General features: G+C 35.9%; 1 pseudogene; it reads right to left on the bottom strand.

Annotated features, from left to right (window-relative positions):
* Positions 1-9,523: 9,523 nt before the first annotated feature.
* On the bottom strand, positions 9,524-10,723 carry LOC149245382 (cytochrome P450 734A1 pseudogene; annotated as a pseudogene).
* Between the last annotated feature and the right edge of the window lie 628 nt (positions 10,724-11,351).

Here is an 11,351-nt window from a genome sequence, read left to right as displayed (position 1 = left end):
GCCATACCGAACTGGGGTGTGGCGGAGGTGGGGTGGGCGGAGATGGAGGTGAATATGGGGAGACTAGTAGCGGTGTAGGTGGAGGTGGTAAGCACAGAATTCGTTGCCTTATTAGACTCGCCACGCTTCTCGGAGAAATTTTCGTGAGCTCTTCCTCCCTTTACCGCTAGGGTGAAATTAAGGGACTAGTTTCTAATTCACCACTACTTCCGTTTCTGTAGATCTTCCCACTTCGCATATTCCCAAACATTAATTTACTCGAATAACCTGCTTTCCACACAATAACATCTTAATCCAAGTGTTCAAAGATTTAAAATATTTACCTCATAGTCCTTTGAGGAAGCATCGTTCCACCTAACTGTAACTGACGGTCATATCTATTGCGAACTCAATGATAATCCTCCTATAATTTGATCAAGCCAATGGTCCACAACTCACATGATCTTATCCTTTGACGCTTCTAGTCTAGGCACTAATTCCGGAGTCCACACGATGGGTTTTTGAAGCCTACACCTTCTGTGACTGTCTCCTAGCTTCGTGATCCACTCTTAGAGGGAAAGGATGCAATGCAAATTTTGTGGATTTCCGTATATAAGTAGCACTCCAACCGTTATTCCTTAGATACTCATGGGTTCTTGTTTTCCTTCACCGTGAACTTGTGAATCTTCTTATCCAACCACCCTTCAATTTCTTTCTTTGTTGGATTCTAGTATCACGACATGAGACATCCCTTATGCAGATCGTTGTCGCGACAACAGAACCATGTGTTGGCTTGTTGGGGCTGACCTCGGTTTAGAGGTTATTTAGCTAAACAAATCGTGGTACTACAGAACCATTTGTTGGCTTGTTGGGGCTGACCTCAGTTTAGAGGCTATTTAGCTAAACAAATCGTGGTACTACTGGCCCTTTCGGCAATAGTCCGCAGAGCGTGGACTTAGGTCTCACTCGAAGTAGTATGGGAGGGTGCTAGAACCACGTTTCTACACCCTAGAGATGTTTGATTATTTTAGGTGGTCCGCGGTTTTACCTGCGCGCATGTCGCTAAGTGCACCTATGAGTACCTCACAACATGCGATGCTACCTTCACGTAGCCCTACTCGAGGCCCAATCCATGTTATTACCCAATTCCTTACTATTAACCCGATATTAGTTTATCACTTAGCTTATGTGTATGTGTCTAGGTATACTTAACAATGTTTAACATTCATATAAGTGTGCGCGATAAATAAAATAGTATAATTGCATATGGTATCAAAGAGGAAATAACACATGAAGAGATACACAATATTTGGAATCAAACTTCTCTTTATTATTCTTCTTCCTTGGTTAAAAACTCGACTTCGCCTTGTGCACTCAACTTCCGGGGTCCATGCACTAAGTTGCGGACTCTACTAGACCTCTGCACACTCAAGTGCATAGCCTCTTCCTACTACTAGGACCCAAAGCACTTAGACTCTTACTCTATGCTCCCTATGTTCTAAACTCCATTTGGTTTGCTACTTGCTACTTTGCAACTTAGAGCCTCGCTCTATTTATACAATCCCATGGTCCGAGGACCATGCGTAGGCCCACACTACATTCACAACTTAGGGCGGATAACCTTATGACTCTAACATACAATTTGTGCTCTGTGCCCACAATTGGCACAATCTTTACAAAAATAGTATTCAAAACTTTGCGGGATTCCATGCCCAACAATACAATTGGATAATCTTGAATAAACAATTCATAAAGCTTGATTAGCTATCTTTTGGCTACCATTTTTATTTTGTAGCGATCCAATTCCAAGGTAACAAGACAATTATATCCAAATAAATAACATAATTTATCTAATGAATTTCCTTCTATTCAAGGCCTCTTTTGTTTATCTCTTGTTTACAAAGGAAATAAGGGTGTAAAACTCGAGGCATAATGGTAATGTTCCTTCCTCATGCATTGAATTTATTTTTTTGATCTTAAAAAAGTCCACATGTCAATGCACATGTTAATTATAGAGAGCACACAAAATGCATTGCATTGGTATCAATAATGCAAAATAGAGGCTCACCTCCTCCTTGGAGTTCAAATCATACTTTTCATCGTTCTCAATGTGGAACTAAGAAGTAGCTACATCCATGCCAATAACGACCTCCCAATTAAAACAATATTTCATGACTAACGAATCTCAGCATTATAGCTAATAAAAAATCCACAAAGGAAAATAATAAAACTTAATAAGAATGCGAGCCTTGTGAGTTATTTCTCAATGGAAATCTTTAATAATTCCATGGCTTCTTCAATCTGGTGCATTTCAACAAGATAACATTTAATACAATAAGAATTACAGAAGCAAAAAATGTTGCAGTTTAATATTCACTCTTAATTCAATGAAGCACCTCAATGTTTGAACCAAAGCCTCTTTCGTCTCCAACTTTTGTTTCATATTGACCATATTTCTTAATTACAACATGGAAGACCCACAAAAGGTTGGGAAATTTTTTAAAATCAATAACAAAACAAAATTTCTATTAAGAAGGAAAACTAAAAATAGATTATGCACATGTTCTGTAGTTTAGTGTTAAAACTTTATTTATAAAACAAACATGAGAAACAAAATATTTGTGAGGTGTCAAAGGAGCACAAGCATGCCTTCAAATGATGGTAAACTTATGAACCCATATGCATGGCCTTTCTAAATGAAGAAACTCCAACATGTAGAATCATAAAGTTTTGTCTTACCATGATCATCAATATTTAAGCTCTCTTATAAATTTCAATATCTACATATCTATTCTCAAGTAAATTTGTAAACACTTCGTTCTCTTAGGAATGAAAGGGATGATTCCATTACATGGATGGATTGGATAAAATTCAATAAAACCTAGACAAAAAATAGTTTTCTAATTTTAAATTACAAAGATAAATTTCATGTAAATAAAAAATATAAACCTGCATTGTCAATTTACTTCCGCCATGTAAACCTTCATTCATGACATTGAAAAGAGGTATTGGGATCACCAAGGTTTTGTTAGGAGAAATGTTAGCAATATATTGCATTTCATTAAGGTTAGTACCTCCCAATGACATTACTATATGATCTCTCAATTAATAATGTAAATAAGAAGAATTCAGTCTAAAAAGACTCCAATTGCATAAAACCAATTTCAACTATAACATCATAAACATTTCACAATTAATTCATAAGATTCCAAAGTTAGAAGAAAAGCTACTTTACTACCTAAAAGCTACTTTACTACTTTTCTACTTTAAAGTGATGATGATTCTAAAAAGGTGTATGATACACTATATAGACAACTGTGGTTGGAAGTTTGATTTATTTGACTACAACTAGACCCTACTTGCTTGAGCTAGTTTATAACAAAACCCTCTTTGGATGGCAGCAAAAGGTGTCCTAAATTTTAGCATTAAATATAACAATTATTTTGATGTTAAACTAATAGGCTATTCATATTTAGATTGGGGTGGAAATATGGACTCTATAAGATCTATGGACAATAGAAGATCTATAGCTCAATTTGCTTTTAATATTGGGTTTGGGGTCATTTGTTGGAGCAGAGTTTGGTTGAGAAGACGTCAACTCGAAGACCATTTGACCAGAGTTTGGTTGGGAAGACTTCTGCATGATGCACATGAAGAACAAACATATGCTACAACAACAACCAAAGTTCAATCAACCTCAAAAATAATAGTGTTTTTCATAAAAACACAAAACATATAGATACTCAATTTCATTTTGTTAGAGAAAAAGTTCACTCCAAAGAGATTTTTCTTGAATATTGTAACATCTCTCAAAAAGCAACTCATATCTCACCAACCCTCTTGGGAAAATGAAATTTGAATTGTTTAGCTAGATGTTACATGTGCAAGTGAATCCTTAATCCATTAAGGAGGAGAGTTGAAATTAATTTGGAAAGTTGTTTCATAGTTGTGTGTGTGTCTAGATTTAGTTCCTATTTTCCAAATTTTAAATAAATTATATAGTTTATTATATTAAATTATATTTGGGATTAAACAATTTTTTCAATTTCATTTATCTTATCCTCCCACACTTTAGTAAATTAGTCCATCAATGGATCAGAGGAAAATTTGGTTTGACTTTGATGGTTGACCATGGGGTAAATGAAACCAGCGTCTTTAAACATCTAAATTAAAATTAATAAAAAAAATATACATACTTGTCATACGCAAAGATCAATTAATAAAAAGATATACACCACGTTTCTCATACTCAACGTTGATTCATGGTAATCATAAAAGTGTTTAAAATTAAAATTAATAACAAAAATAATACATACTTGTCATAGGCAAAGATCAATTAATGAAAAGAAATACTACACGTTTCTCATACTCAACGTTCATTCATGGTACTCATAAAACATAGTTTTAAATTTATTAATTAAATTAAAATTAAAAGTAAAACTATATTAATATAGTTTTAAATTTATTAATTAAATTAAAATTTTGAGAAGAGAGAGTCAAGAGAATGAGAACCTATTAATTAAATTAAAATTTAAAACAAAATTAAAATCTATTTAATCCATTTATTAATAAATTGATGAAAATCAAGCCGACCTCTCCAAACCTAGGGTATATATCCATCCTTCTATTAATAGGTTCTCATTCTCTTGACTCTCTCTTCTCAAAATGCAGATCTCATTACCGTGATGATGGACTCACCTAGCTAGTCTGAAACTTCGGTTTCAAAATTGCTCACAGGTCTTTCCATTAATTAAATACTCTACCAGCCTGTATGGAATCTTTGTTCAATCTACAGAAGTTAATTCACAATTTAGAACAAAAAATTCATACATGCAATAAGAAATAACAAACATGCACACGAAAGTTTTCCTAGGGAAAGTAATATGCTGGAAACCCCAATGTCTGCTTGCATTAATATGATGAATAGAAATGTATTACAATTGCTTTCCTCAAGTGAGAATAACGAGCAAGTGAATAACTTGTTTCTCTACTCACTCAGATGCTTTGACCTAGACCTAGTAAATTTCTACCTCCTCTTGAGTCCATATTTCCTTGCATAATTCCTTAAGAAATTAGGCCCCTATTATTTAGGAATTTTTACAAAATGGATTGCGTAATTCCCAAGGTTGATCATCTGACTGCATGAAACACCTGTACACTCGAGACTAATATAAAATTGATGTTACAATGCCTTGGAATCTCCACCATAGTTGGGGAACTCGAATTCTCCATGCACTAGATATTTTGGGTTGATTGATGAGTTAACTGAATGATCATTGAGTTTGACTGAAGTCCCACTGCAAAATTGGCCTTCCACTAGTTCCTCAAGTAGTTGGAACTAGTTTCACTAAAAACAACTTGAGCTAACTCACTTTGTTTTCTACAAATTAGAGATCATACATGCTTAACTCAACTATAACTCGTCTGAATCGAATTTACTAAGTAAAACGGGTGACACAAGCCATGTTACACAATTAAATTGCATCCAAGTTGTCCGTTGATGTGGAAATTCATATTTTCTCAATTTAATCAAGGAAAAAAAAATGAGAATTTCTTACTTCATTTTTGAAGAATCCATATTTGTAATAAAGGGATTATCAACCACCCCTATCCTAAACCTATGGAGCTCTAGCTTCACTCTTGACAAAGCTTTTGTCAAAATGTCAACATCTTGCTCCTTTGTAAGAATGGAGTATAGCAACATCATCTGCCTCTAGACACAGTCTCGTAAATGGTGATAATGGATATCTATGAAATACATGATTCTCAGAGAGATTGATGCAACTCTCATAATCAAAATTGGATCCATCATCTAACAAAATAGTTCAACAAGTATCTTTCTCATCCACATTGCCTCATGTGTGGCTTGACTTGCAACCATGTATTATGCTTCTGTTTAGTTGAGCACTAGATATATTTACTTCCTGTTGTACCAAGAAACAACTGTGGACTCAACACTGAAAATTCCAATTAATTTACTCTTTCGATTTGATGGACTTCATGCCCAATCTACATCTCTGAAGCTGCATAACTTCACTCCGTCTTTTCATCTGTACCATAGTCCAAACTAGGTAGTGCCTCTCACGTACAGTAAAACATGCTTAGTTTCCTTCCAAAATAGTTTGTTTTACCTAATCATAGCTTGGCTTAACTGGTTGATTGCACAACACATATCTGGTGATGTGTTCACAAGATACATGAGTGGACCCACTAGCTGCCGATAAATGGTAGTATCCATTTCACCTAAAGTGGCATTCTCCTTCCTCTAGTTGTTCATTAGAGGTGTCTCCATGGGTTTACAACTCTCCATGTAGAATCTCTATCGTATATCATTTTCATACTTTCCTTGAGAGAAAAACAATACCCCATCACCTTTCCATACTTCCAACCCAAGAAAGTAGTTCATGAGACCCATGTCCTCCATTTCAAATTCCCTTGCAAGGTCCTCCTTGCAAGATATGATCAAATACTCCTCACTAGTTAAAATAAAACTATCAACATATAAGGCAATAATAAGCAATTTACCTTCTATCAAGATGTGATGAGTTTTACATCCTCTTCAGTTATGGTGAAGCCCAAACTGGTGAGATAACTATCAATCTTGGTGTACCAAGCATGAGGTGCTTGTTTGAGCTTGTAGAATGCTCACTTGAGTCTGCACACATGAGACTCTTGATCTAATGGATGAGTACCTTGCTACAAGGGTAAATCTCTCCTCATAGTGAACTCCCTCAACTTGAGAGTACCCGTTGGCCACAAATTTGGCCTTATACTTCTCTATGTTTCCATTCGTTTCCTGCTTCACCTTGAAGATCCATCTCAAACCCACTATTTATTTATATGCTAGTCTTGGGACCTTTTCCAAAACATTGTTCTTTAATGGATTCATATTCCTCCACCATTGCATCAACCCATATAAGTTTCTCTATTTATTCTTCAAAATAGGATGCCTCAATCTCTATAGGCTCAGTCATAAGAGCCATGTAGCTAGTGTACCTCTCAGGTGACCTCCTTTTCTTATGAAAATTTGAAGGATACCCCACATTCTCCTTCACATCCTACACAAGTCAATCAAATTCCTTAGTTATTTTTCTACCTACTCTAAAGGTTTTACTTTAGTGAATGTCTCCACTCTCTGATCCACAATTTGTGGTTTCTCTACAACTTCGCGAGGTTCCTATTTTGGAACTAAAATCTCATCTTTTGGTGGGATCTAAAGGTCCCTCTCAAGGGAGCACCACATAGCGGTCGACTAAAGCTTATTCCTTGATTCTTTACATACATGGCAGTAAACAGAAGATCCAAAAATCTTGAAGTGCGACACATCCGAAATCCTCCTCCAGTGTAATCATGGCAAGAATTAGACGAGGACTTTAGTTCTACAAACAAACCATTGTATTGCATGCCTCAAACCACAAATGCAGAGGTAGGCCTTGGTCATGCAACATCACCCTCATTGCTTCCAAAGTGCTACGGTTATTTCTCTCACCCACCCCATTATAATGTGGGTTGTTGTGTGTTTTCAAATCTCATCAAATGCCTTCTTTTAGACATAAATTTTTAAATTCATTCAACACATACTCACCTCCCTTATTTCTCATGAGATCCTTCACCTTTTCTCGAACCTAAACTATTATCAGTTCCACCCTATAATCCTTTCGGATCCATCTTCGGGCACTATTGCGAACGCGCACAAAGGTTACCCGCTGTTGGGCCTCAAAATAGTCCCTATTTTCACTCCATTATTCACCAATACCTTCACATTTTACCTTCATGTCACATCCATTCCACCTCCACATCATTACATTTACCTCATTATTGGGTTATAACTATGCTTTTCCAAACTTTATTAATTCTTAACATTTTTAAGTGGATTTATGGCTAAAATTTAGAAAATAATATGCTTATACTTATACCTAACAATTAGAATGAGTTTGTTGACATGTGTAGGTACAAAGGAAGCTTCCAAGGCATCTTTATGTGGTCATGAATGATCAAATTCGAATTTGATAAGATAAGCCTCATGGAAAATATCATGATCTCATGGAGAAGATCATGGAACTCATGGAGGAGATCATGGAGGATAGGGTTACGTGTCTAGATGGTTGAGAAATGTATGGAACTAAAGAGAGATTAGTGGATCATCATTATGAGTTTGTTATCTCATCCCATTGTATAAATAGGAGTACCTCCTCCATTCCAAAGGGAGGACTCTTGAAGCATGTATCCAACTTATGATGGAATAGAATAAAGCTTCATTTTACATATATTTCCATTATGTAGTTTTAGGTATAAGTTGCCTTAATGTAGTTTATGGAATAGCTTGTGACTTTGTTCTTAGGAGAATTGAGCTCACTCTAGAAGGATCAAAGGAACATGTTATTTCATATTAGATCTTATTTCATTTAATTGCTTAGATGTTTGAGGATTTTTTTATGATTGATGAATGAGTTTTAAATCTTATCAGCATATGAGAGGACAACCAAGGGTCTAAGTTAGGCTCTTTCTCTATTTGATTTGCATGATAAATGAAACTCATTTTTTTTGCTTTTATGTTTCAAGTATCATATGAGTAGATAACCAAGAGTCTAAGTTAGGCTCTCTCTCCATTTGATTTGTATGATAATTGAAATCCTTTTATGTTTCAAGTCATTTCATTTCTTACGCTTATGAATGAATCTTAGTTTAGTTTGGATTAGTATATGAGGGGACAATCAAGAGAATAAGTTAGTCTTTCTCTCTCTTTGAATCTGAACAACAATTAAAGTTCATTCTCTTGTCTTTATTTCAAGTTTCTGGTTTTATGTAATCAATGATTTCTCTATGATATTGTAGGGAAGGAAAACCAAGACCTCCTTCATTAGGAGCCTCTTCCCTTGCATATTATATTGAATTGTAAATAATTTAGCTAGACATAGAATTAGTTGCCTACTCCTGCATATATATTGTTGGCACCATCACAAGATTACTTCCTGGTTGATAATTTAATGAAAACAATTTAAGAAAATAAATTTCCCAACATTTTGGCGCTTTTGTCGGGGATGGTGCTAAGGGATTAGGCATTAGGAATTTAATTCAGTACTAGTATTTTTCTTTAGACAAAATAATTTGTGAAACCTGGTGACAACAGGATCTTCACAAAGGAGTTTAAGTTTGAGTTTTCTGATGTTTTAGTGTTTAGCTAGTTTTAAATTTCGTCTTTAAAAAAAAAAAACCCATGCATAAATAAAAACAAATCAAGCGATTAGTATGCTCTCTTCCTGTGCTTCGTGCGATCAGGAAGATCAAAAAATCTATTGATTTTGTTCAAATAAAAATACTCTTGCTGGAGAACTAATTTGCAAAAAGACAATAAAGAATTTTGTGAATGAAAAAAGTCATCTTTAAATTTTTAGATGAAATTTAGTTTTTTTTTTTTTTTTTTTTTTTTTTTTTTTTTTTTTTTTTTTAATTAAAAAAAAAAAAAAAATTCCACAAAATAATAATAATATATGTAACATATATATACATATTATTATTAAAAATAAATAAATAAATAAATTAGCTATTTTTTTTTTGTTACCATAAAGGGTACTGGCGGATAAAGCCTCAACAGCTCATGAAGAACCATATTGACGATTTTCAGGTGACCAAGGAGCTTGGCATTAGGACCCTCATTGTTACATACGCTTATCACTTCCTTTCTTGCGAGCTCCTGCCATTGTGTGTGCATGGCAAGGAGTATGGCAGTCCATGCGAGTAAAAGGGAGGTTGTCTCATGTCCCACCACGAAGAGGGTCTTGCATTCATCAATCATATCTTGAAAAGACATGCTGACATGCATCTTCACTTCATCGTTGTTAGTTGCTGCCATCATCAAGCCAAGCAGATCTTTGCCGTAGGGGTTCCTCCCTTTTTCCACCATTGCATTTCTTTGGCAATCAGTGATTATCTGCCTCAGTGACCTCTGTATTTCCCGGTCTAACCTTCGGCCTTTCAAATTTCCTCTGGTGGGAAAAAACCTTTAACCTGGAATGATGAAGTTACAATAACTTTCGGTAACGAGAATCGCTTGCTCACTCTGTAGATCAAATATGTGTTTTCATTGGAGATAGCTAGAGCTGAAAGCAGTTCTAGCAATGACATCGGCAGTGAGATTCTGGAATTATTCTACGACTTCTATTTCTTGCGTACCAGAAGTGATTGCCTGCTCCCATTTGTTTAATAGAGATGATGTACTCGCCACAACCTCTGGTACCATAGACTTTAGAGCCTCTGCATGGAAAGCAGGACTGATGAGTCTTCTTTGTCTGCACCATTTTTCTCCCTGAGAAGTCGCAAGGCCATCGCCCAGCAACTGCCTTACGTGGGTTGTCGGCTCTGGTTTCTCGTACTGCTTTGATTTATTGCACAGCATCTCCCTAATCAACTCTGGCTGGGGAATAACAATTCTTGGCACAGGACCGAACCAGTACATGAAATTCTCGTCGTAGGTATTGGTCGAAGAATGAAGCTCTGGAAGAACTCGAGAAAAAATATCATGGGAGAACTCCATGGGAGCTGAGTAGGTTTCCTTCATCATTTGAATGACTTCCGTTGTGTTTCCATACAGCAGTCTGTATGGGGGACCCGAGATACCCTGCGATTCAAAATACTTCTTCATTCGACCAGGCTTCCACCATACTTTTATCACAATTCTCACCAAAGTAAACACAAAGGTGAAAAGCAGAACCAACGACAAGGTGCATGTGAGATCCATCTCCATAGAAATAGCAATTACTAAAGTGTAGAAGTTATTATAGCCAGGTCGAAGAGATAATTATTGAGAATCTTAGCACTCAACAAATTCCAGAAAATCTGCAGAGAAATTGGAGAAATAAGTAGGGTGAGTGTTGTGGGGAAAAATGCCTATGCAGGACGATCCTATCCACCTAAGGTGTGACAGTGCCTTAGCAACAAACAGAGACAGCTATTCTAGTATTCTTCCTTTATGAATTAAGAATGAAGAGAGAGATGGATGGACTAACCGGTGTCTTCCGTTTGTCCCTCGATCCAGCTTCTCTTCTCTTAGAGAGTTCCCAACTACTTGCCTTCTCGCTCGCCCAACTTCAAGAGGTTTCTGCAAGATCACAAGAAGAGAACACTACACAAGACATGGATTCATATTCATAACTAGTTCAGGATTAGAAATAAACTAAACATACTAATGTAAACATACATCAAAGATACATCAGTATATAGGAGAAACCAAGATAGCTTTATTGATGAATAACAAGGTTCAGGAAGAGATACAACCCAGAGGGCTCCAATCCAGCATCTCCTTCCCACAAATGGAATTCCTATCTTAACCCCCTTCAAAGCATTAAGCACCCAATGATTCCAATCTCAAACCA

Source organism: Pinus tabuliformis, chromosome 7, assembly GCF_031772625.1.
Source record: "Pinus tabuliformis cultivar Carrire ecotype Pingquan chromosome 7, CPIR1, whole genome shotgun sequence".
Taxonomy (NCBI): domain Eukaryota; kingdom Viridiplantae; phylum Streptophyta; class Pinopsida; order Pinales; family Pinaceae; genus Pinus; species Pinus tabuliformis.
Note: the sequence above shows the minus strand (reverse complement) of the source record. Positions and strands in the feature narration are given on the sequence as shown.